This window comes from Pseudopodoces humilis, chromosome 17, assembly GCF_049639895.1.
Source record: "Pseudopodoces humilis isolate 2021_Gansu_Grassland_sample_001 chromosome 17, ASM4963989v1, whole genome shotgun sequence".
In the NCBI taxonomy this organism is placed as follows: Eukaryota; Metazoa; Chordata; class Aves; order Passeriformes; family Paridae; genus Pseudopodoces; species Pseudopodoces humilis.
Genome location: NC_142216.1, coordinates 1,223,739 through 1,239,143, shown reverse-complemented (window position 1 = coordinate 1,239,143; position 15,405 = coordinate 1,223,739).

Here is a 15,405-nt window from a genome sequence, read left to right as displayed (position 1 = left end):
AATCTTTTAAATATAATTGCTCTTAAACCAAACAGTTCCTTGCTCAACTGTTCCAGCAGTTACTCACCCTCCTGGTAACCAGCATGTGCCTCTTTTCCAGCCAGGGTTGTCCATCCTCAGCTCCTGCCTTTGTTCCTCCTTCCTTTGCCTGCCAAACACAAAACCTTTCAGTACCTGGCCTTTCCCCTGAGGTGTCTGCACAGAAATAAAGGGAATGTTCGTCTTGTCCATGAACTGGGTCAAGTCTCTCCCTACAAAGAACTTTCTCCAGGATTTCCATAACACTTGTGGTTCCATTTTTGGACACCAGAACTGGGATTTGTCTCTGTTTTATGCAGAGGTTCTCACTCCTCTGTTTCTCCCCTCAGAGACTTTAGTCCTTTCGGCTGCAGATGGACTGAGGTTTAGAATGAGAGATTGCCAGGGTAGTTTGGGCTGGAAGGGACATTAAAGCTCATCCAGCCCCACTCCCTGCCAGGGGCAGAGACATCTTCCTGAGACCAAGAACACCTTCCGTAGACCAGGAACACCTTCCTGAGACAAGTTTGCCCGAAGCCCCATCCAACCTGGCCTCATTCCAGACTCTGCTCGTGAGTCCCAAGGCCTGGCCCTCAGAGGAGCTGAACACCTGCAGTTCCCTTCATCCCACCAAAGATCTGGAACATTTAACATCTCTTAAAAGATAAAAAAGCAGCTCCCCAGTTCACATCTTCGGCTCTGTCTCCCAAAACCCTGCCCCAAGGGAGGCAGCCAGAGGCCACACTCCAGGGAAGGGTCAGTGGGACTGACACAGGCCCAGCACAGCCAATCCCTCCTGCCCAGCAGGATCCAAAAATCCCCCCCAGCTCATCCCTTGGGATATTCAGGATTTGACAAAGCGCTGAGTTTTGAAGCCAAATCCTTCCCTCCTTGATTAGCACAAAACTTCCTGGAATCTACCTGCCCCTGATTAGCACAGCCCCAGCCAGGGAGAGAGGAGAAGCTGCTGGTCACCAGTTCCTAGGCTTTAATTAGCTGTGTTATTCCCAAGGGATTACTGCTGCAGCCAAGAACCAATTATATCCCAGTGCCTCCTCTCCAACATGGGCAGAGATGCGCTGGGGCACATTTAATGTGCAGCATTCATACGTTGCTCATTCACAAGCTTTCCCTCTTTGGATGAATCCCAACATTTTCTTGCTCAGCAACTTCATTTTTCCCACCCCGGGCAGGGCTGTGACTGCTGGGGGGGTTTGGGCAGCCCTTGGCACAGGAATTGTGGCAGTAAGCCAGAGGCATCACTGTCTACCCTGACAAAGATTAAAGGCTCTAAATCAACTGAAAATTAAAAGAAACCCCCTTTTTCCTGATTCTGCACGTTCAGTGGGATTCTCCCAATTGGAAACCATCTGCAGCTGCAGCCTGGAGTCCCCAGAACTGCACATTTCTCCCCCACTGTTTCTCAAGGAGACAATTTACAAATCCTGCATTCCCTAAATGGACGCAGCAGGATTAGGTTTGCCTTTCCTGGCCCTGCTCCAGGCTCCCAGGACTCCCTGCCTGGTGTCCATGGGCTCCAGGCAGTGTCCAGGAGGGCGTCAGGCTGACCAGGACTGACCCCCCGGCAGCCACGGAGCCGGGAAGGATCCAGGAGGGAGTTGTGCCTGTTCTGGGGAAGCACAGGCTGGTTTTTGTTCCTCTCTGGTGAGTGAGCTGCAGCATCCCCCTCCCTGCAGCCACTCCAGGGATCAGGGATGGCAGGAAGAAGGGGAAATGCTGTTATCTCGTCTGGGCGGTGGCTGCTGGAAGAGCTTCCTAAATGTATTCCTGAGTGGTGCTGGCAAGTGCCCAGCAGGGCCCTGGAGAGGCAGCGGGACCAGGGCTCTTCTAATTGCATCTGTCCTATTTCCATGAGCTCCTTTGGCTGTGACCCTCCACCGTGGGGCACCTCTCTATCCGAGGGAGGAAGAATTGCAGTATTTGGGAGCTTAGGCTGGGAGCTCAGAGATTTCCTGCCTGTGCCTCCAGCCCTGAGCTGCCCTTGAAGCGACAGCTCCAGCACATTTGTGTCCCTGCTCCCAGCTGGAATGCAGCTGAGGCTGAACCTGGAGCCAGCAGCAGGTTTTGCAAGGCAAGATGGAGCTGATGGCTCCTGACAGGATCCTGCAGTGTTAATGCACAGGGGTGTGAAGTCCAACCCCCCTGTTCTGCTCTCACAGCTCATGGCCAATGCTGCCTTTTTAAAGGCAACCACAGCCAAGTGAGTGACTCACAGGAGCATCATCCACACCCAATACTGTGCATATTCCTGGGGCCTTATCCTCAGCACGGTCCAGTATCCATCCCTGACCACTTCCCCTGACAGCTCAGAGCCTTTGGTGTTTGGATGAACCCTCCAGCAGCAACAGCCTCATTTAATATTTAATGACCAAGACAACCACAGTCAGAAATTCCAGCCCCCAAGCTCTCAAGATGCGGAGCTCAGCTGAAAATCTGGATTTCAAAATTAGGACTACCCCTCCCGGGCTTGGAACATTTACCCCAAACACAGAACATGGCAAAAACCCCAGCAGGGGTGCCCGGTCTGCCGAGCACCCACGGCTTGTGCTGCAAACCCAGCAAGGAAGGCAAAACAAAGAGCACAGAGACGCTCGAGGGAAAAGCAGGAGCAGAACCATGGAAGCAGGATATGGAATGTGAATAAACCCCACAGCACAACCCAGCAAACAACAGGAGCCTTCTGCTCTGCAGAAAACAACGGGGAGAACAAATCCCAAACCAAGTGGAGCAAGGACAAGGGAGGAGGACACAGAAGCACAGAGGTGAGGGGCAGATGGTGCCAAGGCCTTGGTTCTGAGCCAGGGGCTCGGCCCTGCTGCTGCTCCCCGTGGGGCAGAGGGATGAGCCCTTCCCAAAGGGATGAGCACAGGGAGCCCCTCAAACCCAGCCTCGGGCACGGCTCACACAAATGCTCCCGAACAGCTGGGTGAGTGTGTGAGTGTGAGTGTGTGTGTGTGTGTGTGAGTGTGTGAGTGTGTGTGAGTGTGAGTGTGTATGAGTGAGTGTGAATGTGTGTGAGTGTGAGTGTGTATGAGTGAGTGTGAATGTGTGTGTGTGAGTGTGAATGTGAGTGTGAGTGTGAGAGTGTGTGTGTGTGTGAGTGAGTGTGAGTGAGTGTGAATGTGTGTGTATGAGTGTGTGTGAATGTGTGTGTGTGTGAGTGTGAATGTGAGTGTGAGTGTGTGTGTGTGAGTGAGTGTGAATGTGTGTGAGTGTGAGTGTGTATGAGTGAGTGTGAGTGTGAATGTTGTGAGAAATGAACTTGTAAAAATTCGTAAAAATCTAAATAAATGTATATAACAATAACGAAATAAAATATAAAGTACAGTATGACACACAAGCCCTTCCCAGATCTAGCCACGAATTCCCACTCAAAGGATAACGATCCTAGCCGGCGCCCATCAACAAAAGAATAGACAGGACGCGGCCCATCAAGCTGACAGGAAAAAAAAAACTCCTCAAACTGACAAGGACAGGCTCGGTGACCATCAACGGGGAAGAATAGGCAGGACACGAAACATCAAGCCAAAACGGAGAGGCACCGACGAGATATTCATCACCGGACCCGAACACCTCGCCTTGCGGGCTACCGTTGGGGGAAGCCATCAAGTAAACAAAAGGAAAAATCCAGCCGAAATATCCATCGGCTCCAACCCGGATCCAGCCATCCCATCCGGATGGCCTGAACCACAAGAGCCACTCAGAATTTCTTTACATATGAGGAGACTCGGTCCGGACGTCCATTCGACTCTATTCTCCAATGCCAGGAAATCAATTCATACGACAATCAAGGACTGTTGATGAATGGTGCCTGCCTGGAATTTGGCCTCAAGGCTAAAAATCCCTATAAAAACCCCGGACAGTCTACCCTCCTGCGTGGATTTGGGAACACCTATACCTTTGAGTATAGACCCCTGTCCACCCAGCGCTGCGCTGTTTGTTTTATTGTGGTTTTCCCTCATTGTTTATTTTTTTATAGAAATTGTTTTATAATAAATTGTTTTTATTTAACCCAAATCTGCCTTTGCATTTATAACAATGTGTTTGAGTGTGAATGTGTGTGTGTGAGTGTGAATGTGTGTGAGTGTGAGTGTGTGTATGAGTGAGTGTGAGTGTGAATGTGTTTGAGCGTGAATGTGTGTGTGTGTGAGTGTGAATGTGAGTGTGAATGTGTGTATGAGTGTGCGAGTGTGAAGGTGTGTGATCCCCCAGCACCCCTCAGGGCCCCGAGCCCTCAGCCATGGCCGCGCTGTTTCCCCACACGCTCCCAGCTCTGAGCCCTCACGGGCACTGCAGGCCCCGCTGCCAGAGCTGCGCTTCTGCCCTCATTAAACGTCGCCCTTTTGATGCTGGGGCAGCAGCAAACGCCATTAGAGGGGCCTCGGGTCACCTTTATCCCTTTCCAGCCACCGGAGTGAGGATTAATCCATGGAGTAATTGCAGAGCTGTGAAATCGGCCCGGCCGAGCTCTCTCGTGGCTCCGCGGCCGCTGCCAGCTCCGTGTCACAAAGGAAAAGCCATTAGCGAGCAATTACATTTCAGCAGGATTTCCCAGCCTAATGAGGATCGCCAATTCAAGAGGAACTGCTGCAAGGCTGAAGGAATAATGAGAGCAAGGGGATGGGAGTTTCTGTAATCCCGACAGAATGAGAAACAACCGTGAAGAAAAAGAAAACCATCTGCTGGAGCTGTGCTCGGGCCACAGCCAGATGTGGGTGTTTGTCACAGAGCTTCCAACGCATCCCCCAGCAGCACTTCACACTAAATTCCATTTTGGGGAAAAAACTCATTATCACAGGTCACTGCAACAACCCTTTCCCATCAGGGTTAGTACCTTTGGGTGACCCAGCAGCTCCTGGCATCCTCTGTGCCATAAAAACACCCTGTGCCACAAAACCACCAATGCTTCCTGGAAATCACAACTTCCCACAAATCAAGTTTACTCAAGCAGCTTATTTTTTGTTTAGCCCAGGAGCTCAACTCAACTTAGGGAATCTTTCTTTACAGTACCAGAAATGCAAGTGGAAAAAGATCTGTATAAACGCTGCCTTCTATCTGATGGGAAAGTGCAGCTCCAGGGTCTGCCATTCCATAGAATCATGGAACCACTGAGGTTGAAAAAGAACCTTTCAGATCATCAGGTGCCAGCACCAACCCAACACCACCAGATATTTTGGAAAAATACTTGCTGGCATGGCCCTCCTCTGAGCTCAGTGGGATGGAGCTCAGAACAGAAATTCTCTCTCCAGCACCACCTGATCCCTGCTCCAGGGCAAGGAGACACAGCTCAGGACAAGGCATTTCCTCCCTGGATGGAGAAATTCCCCCGTACACTTACCTGTGAGAGCAAGATTTGTCTGAAACTGAGAATTTCATAAAAACCAGCCCAAGGACTGTGTGTGCCAGGGCAGGAGCCCCCTTCCCATGGCATCCCCTCCTCCTCCTGGGACTGTGGCACAGCCACCAGGGCTTCCTTGGATCCGTCTCTACCACACCGTTCTTGCTAATCACAATTTTTCCTACTGCTTTGGGAAGCACCCAGCTGGCTGAGCATGGCTTGGGATCTTTCAGCCACTGGTGAAAGGTGAGGTTAGGAAGAGACTCATCCACCTGATGGAATTTCAGCAGTGGACCAGCAACTTCAGTTTAATCTTTGTTTAATGCAGAAAAACCACTTCTGACATAAATCAGAGGCTTTGGCATCAAGGACTAATAAAGAAAGAAAGTTAAAGACATCAAAACATTATTTCCCTTTAAAAGAGCACTGAAAAAAATCAAGGCTTTATTTGAATAAATGTTACACAACATTCTTTATCATTTTTACTTCTCAGCAAACCTTAAAGGGTGAATCAGATTTTCCTCATTCAAGTCTACAAAATGAAAGAGGCATAGTGACCATTCAATATACAGACAAGAAGGTAGCACGGAGCAAAGCTTAAATATTAAGCAACTAAAGCAAAAAAGTGAAAAGCAATACATTACTGTCACTCTCTCTCATTAGAATATCCCTGACAATTTCATTTCCAAATGAAAATATGGTTTCCAACGCAATGCTGGGAAAAGCAAGGCAGACATGAGCTCCCTTGGATGCTATTTGCTCTATACCCATATTCTCCAGTGCACACCTGCATCCCTTGGGTTAATCCCTCCTGCTTCAGCTGCTGTGCTCAGGGAGGGGAGGGGAGGGGAGGAGAGCCCTGGGGATCCGGGGGCACAGCCAGGCACTACCGGCTTCCAAAACAACAGCAGGCACTCCTCAATCCCATGTGCAACAACCCTGCCACCACAGCCCCGGGCCTTTTTCCTGAGCAGAAACTGGTTTGTGCCATGTGGTTTGGTGGCTTTTCTGTTTGGTTTTTTTTGGGGGGTGTGAGGGAAAATGTACCTGATGAGGCCGAGCCCCCATCCATCGTCAATCCAAGCGGAGGTGAAAGGCTGGCACGGACCCGGCACCAAGTCACCCCTTTCCTCATTCACATGTCTCAATCTTTCAGTTCTAGTCACATCCCAGGCCTTGAGCAGGACCAGACTGCTGGGCCTCTTCCACTGGTGAAAAGGAAAAGCACTGTAGAACAAATATTCATCCAAATTTTAAAAAAAGTTTGTACTTCACGATGAAATCGTTATGGCAAACGGTACAATTTGAATGCACTGCACAGCATTGTACAGCCTGTTTTGAAAAAGTAGGTAGTGAATATTCAATTTCTGCACTTATAAATAAAGAATTTAGCTCTGAAAAGCAGACACTGAACCAGCACAAAGCACGAGCTGCCACACACTCAGTGTGTGAATCCCTGATGGGTCTGGCTGGGGTTTGGGGGCCTGTCCCAGCCTGTCACTTCCCCCTCTCCGATTGTTTAACAAGTATAAACCTGTTGCCAATGACAGAGTTGTCCTAACTTCAAATTTTATGTGGTTCATTCAGGCTCCAGACACGAAGAAAATGTCTTTGTGCTGACCCAGAGGCCCCTTGGAAAAGTCCCTCTGGTTTTAAACGATCCAGACAAAGACATTCTATTTTCTCCAATTGAATCAGGATATCAGTAAGGAGGAAAAGAGTTCCCTACCAGTCCTTTCATCTCTATAGAAACAGAAATTTGACTTTTAGTAGATTATGTGCACATTTTCATCTCTTCCAAACAAATATTTATTTTCCCGGGTTACACAATAAATCCCCTGCTAAGAACTTTAAAGAAATGGTTCTGCCGAGACAGTGTGCACACAATGGAAATAATTAGTGACAAATAAATTAATATTTAATAACTCAAGATTTCAGCAGCGTGTCCAGCATTCCCAAGCTCCACTGAAGTCAGTCTTACCCAAGACCTTTGTGGGAGGGGAATAAAATGGATAAAACCCAGTGGGTTTCTTTTTTTTTTTTTTGATTTACAGCTTTTCAAAGAAGTCAACGCAACTCAGATCAACAACCATCAGAAACTCTAAAAAAACCTTTGCTCTCTACTAGTTACCTATCTGAAAAGTATTTATGTCAAAAGGAAAAAATAAGCCATGATTTGAAATAGAAATGCCATCCCATTGAATCACTCTCCATTCATGATTCCCATCCTGTTATAAGATTATAAGCAAAACGCTGCTCTCTGCCTTGTAGCCCCTCTCAAGGTTATTTCACAACCCTCAATTCCCTAAGTGTTACAATAGCATAAATAAAATGCAACCATATTCACACAGAAGGAGCTTTCCCATAAAACAGAGATCCATGGAGTTTGTGGTCACTGTCCTTTCCATCACCTCTATGGGAAATGTTGGTCTCAATAGCAGGACTGTTCATATTTCACAATACAACTGGGTTTGGACATGCTTTGATCACAGATCACAGCTCTGCTAACACCTGCACTAAATACTAACTAAGCCTCAGAGAATGGAAAATTGCAATGCTAAAGTCAAGAATTAAAAGAAAAGTTCAAAAGTTACAGTCAACTTCCCAGGCAAATTGGCTCCGTCACTGGCACCTCTCAAAACATACAAACGTGACTGTCACATTACAAAAACCCCAGTTATCTGCAGTGAGTCTTCATCCTAATAATTCAAGTGGTTCCTTGCATGTAAGTGTCATAGAGTCTTTCGTAATTTCATGCGTCATTTATTGCAAAAAAGTTTTATAAAATATTTCCTAACATCTTTTGAAATTTTAAGGAAAATGTACATTAGGTACAGGTGCCCTAATGGTGCGAGGGGGAGCTTTAACATCTTTTACCCCCTTTCCCCTTCAAAAAAAATGTTTACTACTCGGTGAAGATTTCAGAGGAAAAATAGGACAAGTCAGTCTCAGATTTCTCTCAGTCCTGATGAGCTGGTGCTCTTCGTGGCAGTGTAGTGAGGTTCCATAAAAACAGCGGGTCATTAGTGTCTCTGAGCTGAAAAGGGGAGAGAAAGGGAACATGGTTAAATGTCTTCCAGTACATATTGCAGAAGTAGGTAAAGCAAAAGCTGAGGTGGCCAGAAAAGTTACTGGCTCACCTGCTTTGTGCATCGTGTGCAGAAGACAAAAAATAGATTGACATTATCACAAGACAGACACAAGTGAGCAAACTCCTCCGGGGGCTGGGGTTTGAGGAGGAGCCACCAAACCAATCTGTTACATCTCACCCCATTTCAGCATCCAGAGAGAATTCCAAATGTAAAGACATTTAAAGACAGCTCAGGAAGCAGGGAGATTAATTCACAAAATCTATACATTGATGGCAGTTCCCACCACAAAGCTAAACCTGACCCTGTGGTGCCCTTCCACACACGAGAGCCGAGCGCCTGAGGGAGCACTGAGCTATAAACCTGCTAATGGTGCTGCTTTCCCATGGCTGCCTGTGTTTCCTCATTTACTCCAGAGAACGGGAATAAATTGTGATAAAGCAGACAGGAACAGCCCAAGTGCTGAGCCCTGCATGAACCATCACCAGTCAAGCACCAGTTCATACTGGGAGGAGGGGAGGCCCTGGCACAGGGTGCCCAGAGAAGCTGGACAGGGCTTGGAGCAGCCTGGGACAGTGCAAGGGGTCCCTGCCATGGCAGGGGTGGCACTGGATGAGCTTAAAGGTCCCTCCCAGCCCAAACCAGTCTGGGATTCTGGGATTCCATGGAGATTGTGCTCCTCAGATGGAATGACTGAAACCCTGACCGCCCGTGTCATTCAGTGTCTGACTGCATTGTCTGTCAGCCATTCCATGGGGTCACCACTCTATGTGGGGTCTGTGGTATGTGGGACAGTGACACTCAGCCTGGCTGAGGACACGGCTCTCCAGTGAGCTCACAGCCTGGACTCTGCTTTGAAGCAGCTCCATTCAGCTGCTGGAGGCAGAATCACACAGAATCCCAGGATCACACAGATCCCAGACTGGGAAAGCCCTCCCAGCCCATCGAGTCCAGGCTGTGCCCCTTCCCCACCTTGTCCCCAGCCCAGAGCTCTGAGTGCCACCTCCAGGGATGGGGATCCAACCCTCTCTGGGCAGTTCCAGTGCCTGAGCTCCCTTTCCATGGGGAAATTCCTGCTGCTGTCCACCCTGAGCCTCCCCTGGCCCAGCCTGAGGCCGTTCCCTCTCCTCCTGTCCCTGTTCCCTGGGAGCAGAGCCCGACCCCCCCGGCTGTCCCCTCCTGCCAGGGACTTGTGCAGAGCCACAAGGGCCCCCTGAGCTCCTTTTCTCCAGGCTGAGCCCCTTCCCAGCTCCCTCAGGAATTCTCCAGCCCCTTTCCAGCTCCCTCAGCCCCTTCCCAATGGAGCCCTGCCAAGGACTGCCCCAGAACAAGGCACAGATGTGTCAGGACAGGCACTGACACAGCTCAGGCCTCTCCTGCCTGTCCCACTGAACTCAGCTCACGTGGCCTTTTCCTGGCAGCCAGCACTGCCATGGGGATTCTGATTTTTCCCTGGGAACATTTTCTCAATCCCTTTATTCACTGCTGTCCAAAGAGAAGCGCTGCCTTTGAAAGGCTTTTATCTCCAAAGGAAAAGCAGAAGGACACCAGGCAGCCATGGAGGGGGAGAAAAGGCACCCCAGAAGGACAAGGGAAGCAAAAATAGCAGCACATCCCATCAGGGATCAAACCTCAAGGCCAGAAGCCCAAATTTAAATAGTTATAGTAACATTTATGCACCTTCCTGGGGGATAATGCTGTGTCTGTGTAAAACTATGGAACAAAAGGCACAAAACTCCTATTTTCCTCCCACAGATTCCATTTGTAGCCAGTGGAGAAGAGGGAAACCAGGCTGCTCTTCCAGATGATGAACTACTAAAAGCAAGAACTGTTTCCTTCTTTCACAGCCTCCAGCAGCAGGACCTCAGCCACCAGGAAAACAGAGCAGCAACACATTCTTCCCTTTATGTGCCTAATTCCCTGAAATATATGTCACAGTATCAAGAACTCCTAAAACATGGTCCAACCCAGTTTTTTCCATATAAATGTATCAGAAGAGATTATTCCTAAATGCCTCAACATCTGAAATACCTCAAGGAAAGCCTTTTTCTTTTTTTTTAAATTAACTAAACTTCTAACTAAACTGACTACAATTCTTTTAAAAATAATTTTTGTAGGTTTAGTTCCTTTTCACCAGAGCTTCTAAGTACCCAAACAGGCACCACATGCTTTAAAATCCTGAAGCACTGCAGAGGTGCAATTAAACCCCAACATTTCCTAAAGCCAAACAAAAATCCTACACATTACTGAATAAAAAATAATGCTAAATTAGCATTTAAGCAAATATTTGCTTGGAATTGTACCTGCTTATTTTACTGACAAACCAAGATCCCATCTCCCCCTTTGTGCACCTGTTAAAGGATGGCAAGGACAATTCTGCCACCTGAATTTGCTGTGATTCTATTACAGAACCTCAGTGCTGGAAACGAGCTCTTGCCTCCCAAAGCACAGATTCCCATGCCTGGCATGTAGGAGAATATTCCTTATTCATATTGCATATTTGACATCCAAAACATCTGTAAACAAACATGAAAACTGACCTAGATCTGTTTTTTCCTAAAGAACAACCGGATTTCGAGTTGCTGTTGCACAAATGGCATCAGCCAAGCAGGAGGGCAGTGCAGGTTCAAATCAAAGCTGGATTACTCCAAGTGAGATTCCTGCAGGAACACCAGGACACAGAGGGCAGAATCCTCCCCTATAGACATATTCTCACAAATACTCTGTTTTTCCAAAATCAGCCTTGCTAATGACAAAGTGACAGGACAGAGCCATCACCTGTCCTCTGCCACCCCTGGCTGCACTGAGCCCAGCCTGATCCATTGCTGTTCAAGCCCTGCCACTACACAAACAGCACCCAGGGTTTCACTATCACAAACACAATCTCCCAGTGCTTGATTTCTCTCCCTGCCTCAGTTTGAATATCATTTCCTGTCCCAGCTGAACTCCACAGAGCTGTGCTTCCCCTGTGCCCCGTCCCACAGGGATTCACACACCTGGAATATCCTCAGTTCCCACAGTCCTCTCTCCCTCCTCTGCACTGAGGGATGGAATCGCTGGCACAGAAATGGAATTACAGCTGTTCAAAACCTGCCTGGCCCTCATTTGGGAAGCAACTTGTCAAACACAGCCCAGATAAACCCCACAGATCCATTTCTTCTCACACTGAAGGAGCAAAGGAGGATTCAAACTTGCTCCAGGGGATCCTGATTTGTTCCCTGAGCCAATTCCTACCTGCAGCCTGCTAAATTCTCCCCTCAGGCCATGGGCTGGCAGGAAGAGATCAAAGACACCACATCCCACGGCACAAGCACAGGGAGTCACCTTCTCCAGGTTATTCCATCTTTTTTTTTCCCCCTCTCACTCCCATGTGTCTCCCTCTGGGATGTGCAAGGTGGCTCCTGAAAGCTCTGCTCACTCTCCAGCTCCTGCTGTTCCCTCCTGCCAGGAACACCAATTGTTTTTTGGAGCTGTGGATCTGAGTTCTCCTCACTGGCTGGTGCTCCAGGGAGTTTCCCAAACTTCCCCATCTGGGAGCAACAGCAGAGCTGTGCAGGAAAAAAAAGCAGGATGGAAAACCAGTCACCAACAGCCCAGCACCACAACCCTGCCTGGGAGCTGCTGCTCTGCCTTGTGCTCACACAAGGACACCTGTGCCATTGTTAAATTTAAGGAGAAAAAAATCATAATTTAAATGACTCTGGATTGTATCCACGCCCCAGGTAAATATAGAAAATTGAAATGAGTAAATCAGACGGAATCATAAGCTGCTATTAGGATCCAACAATTAAACCCCAGCAATTAGAGGAATTTCTGACCTGGGAGGAATTGCTGCTGTTTGGTAAAACCCATCCAAATGACCACAAACAGTTCTTACCACGGAGGTCAGACATAATGGGGTCCAGACCAGACCAGGTGCCAGGATAAAAATGCCAGCAGGGTGAGAAGAGAAGGGAAAATCCAGCGTACAAGGGATGAAATGTACCTGAACAGCCACTCTATGAACACACTGTTTAAACTAAAATCCAAAGGTGGCACAGAGAGCAGCAGCTGGGGGGGGTTAAACATTGCCTGGGATCTGCCACCCTCCCTGCAAGGACAGGGATCACAACACAGGTTCTTTCCAGCAGGGATTAAGGATCATTTGATGCTGGATATTCCCATCCCCATCTCTCAAAGCTGATCTAATGGATCCTCAGTCAGCTGGCAGCTACACGAGTTTTCAGTGTTAAATGTGGGTGACCCCTCATCACTCCATGATCAGAAACTTTGTTAGTTATGGAAAAATTCCCTTTTTAAACAGTGCTAGTCATTTTCCCCAATGGATTATGCCACCACACACTGCCATCCATCCCTTAGGCTCACTCCACTTCCCTCCCAGCTCAGTCTTTGGATCAGTGAGGGACCCCCTGCACCGCCTGAATTTGCTGTTCCTGCAGGAATTCATGGCAACACAACTACAGAGCAAAAGATGGACTGAAATAGCCTTTCCCTGATTGTCAGTCTGCTCCTTCCACAGCTCCTCAGCCAAAAAAGCTGCTCTGTTTTCTCACTGGACTTCACAGAACAGGCAGAAGCACAGATGATGATGCTAAGAATGAGCTACTGACATTTATTTTCCAAAATTCACGTTCCTATTCTGCTCTGACAGTTTTAGCAGACATGAAAGAAAATCATTATCAGGACTTAAGAGAGTTAAATAGAACCAGACCTAAGGGCCAGCAATGCAAAAAGCAACTCCTACCCTCACTTGTGCTACTCTGAAGCCTAATCACAGTTAGAAACTATGTTTAAAAAACCCAAAGGTATTCTACACCATGTTGAAAAAACAAAAAAAAAGTCTTTTCAGCCTTGCACAGACCTAAATCACCCACAAACCCCACCCCAGGGTAGTTCTGTAGGTTCCAAACTAAACACAGCAGTGACTGAAAGGGAAACCAAATCATCAGAGATGATTGTGACATTGAAGTGTTGACACAAAGTTCCAACCCTAATTAGAACAGTAACAAATATCAGTGCAATTTCCTGCATGACTCCACTCCAGACACACACAAGCACTTCCCCTTGCCTCCAGCTTTGCTCCTGAAGCCTCACACCTTCAAACCCCCCTGGGGAAAGAGATTTTGGGGTAACTGCTCTCTGTCCCAAGGCTGAAGATCTTCAGAGGAACAGAACACCTGCACTAGAAACTCATCGTGCCCCACCCTGCCCTAAACAACTGACAACCACACCGAGGCATTTCAGGAATTAAACAAGAATCATTTGCAATTTATCCCACTGAACTCATGGAAAAGGAACATTCCCCCTCTGCGCTGCTGTTTGCCTTCTGCAGAGTCACAGAAGGATTTAGGTTGGAAAAGACCTCCAAGATCACCAAGTCCATTCTGAGCCTGATGCCCACCAGAGCCCCGAGTGCCACCTCCAGGAATTCCTTGGGCACCTCCAGGGATGGGGATCCAACCTCCCCTGGGCAGTGCCAATGCCCAGCCACCCTTTCCATGGGGAAATTCTTCCTGACAGCCCAGCTGATGTCCCTGAGGCTGTTTGTGCCTGATCCCAGCTGCTCCTGGTGGGAGCAATGGAGAAATCATGGATAAACCATGGATAAACCATGGATAAACCATGGATAAACCATGGATAAATCATGGATAAATCATGGGAAGTGCCACTGCCTCAGAGCTGTGGCACTGCTGGGGAGCACAGGCACATCGAAGTGGGGTTTAGAGCTCAGCTAAACCAGCCCCAAGCCTTGTCCAGCTCTTCTCACCCAGGCTCTCCCTCAGCCCATCCCATCCCCTGGAAACTGCTGCATTCACAGGAGCACTTCCCTTGGAGTTAAAGGAAAGTCAGGGAGGAGTATTAGAGATTTTCAACTTACTGTAATACGGTATTGTAAAAAAATTAATTTAACAAAATGAATTTCTTGTTTTGAGCCCTGCTCAGTCTGCAGAGATACAGCACATTCACTATGAAACTGAGGAAAGACTTAAAACTCATCAGCTACAAATCAAAAGTGACTTTAAATGCCTTCCACAAACAGTTCTTTTGAACATAAAACCACCTAAATAAAGCCCTCCCATACCTGCTGCTCCCCCAGTGAACACCTGAGCAAACTCGGCCTATGTAAGCTGCAGTGCTATTTTAATTTTATATAAATTATGAGAACAAAGCTTCCAGGTCTTCTAAAGAAAAAATAACAATGTCAATATTGATTTTGCCACTACTTGGCTTAGAACAACTAACTTAAAACCAGTTCACTTGAGCTTCTAAACCTCAAGGAAGTGGTGTAGACATCTGACCCACCTCACATGGGTTCCTGACTCCAAAAAGCAGTTTGCTTTAATAACAAAATACAGCTTATTTACTTAAAGAAATTGTTTCTGTTTGCAGGAGAGAAAACAGAGAAGTGAAACTGATTTTTTTTTCCCAATTTTTTTTTTTTTTTACAAAATTTATTGTGTGTTTATCACATTCAAAAAGCATTGACCAGTGGGGCTTTTGGGGAACTGTTAGAATGCAAAGGTAAAGCTGGTATATTTGGAAGCTTAATTAGCAATTAATGACTGTCAGCTTGAGGAAAATTTGAACAGCCATGGGGTTGACACTTTAGATTTCCAATAGTTCTGTGGGCACGACTGAAAAATTAAAAAAGGTAAAAAGAAACTGAATGCCTTGGCAAGACCAGACAGTATCATGAACATATGAAATTAAATCTTAAAATAAAAATATTTTTAGGGTTCGATGATTAAATCTTTGCCCCCGTTTTCATGTCTGTTTAATTTCAGTCTGAGCTTAAATTTTTACATCTGTCATGACTGCCTACGTGGGCAATTCTGGAAAAACCAGGATGAAAACTGCTTTGGGATGAGCACCAGGAGACTCTTCACAAGGCACTGCAAGGCTGAAGCAGGAATGGGTTGGAGGACACAGGAATTCACA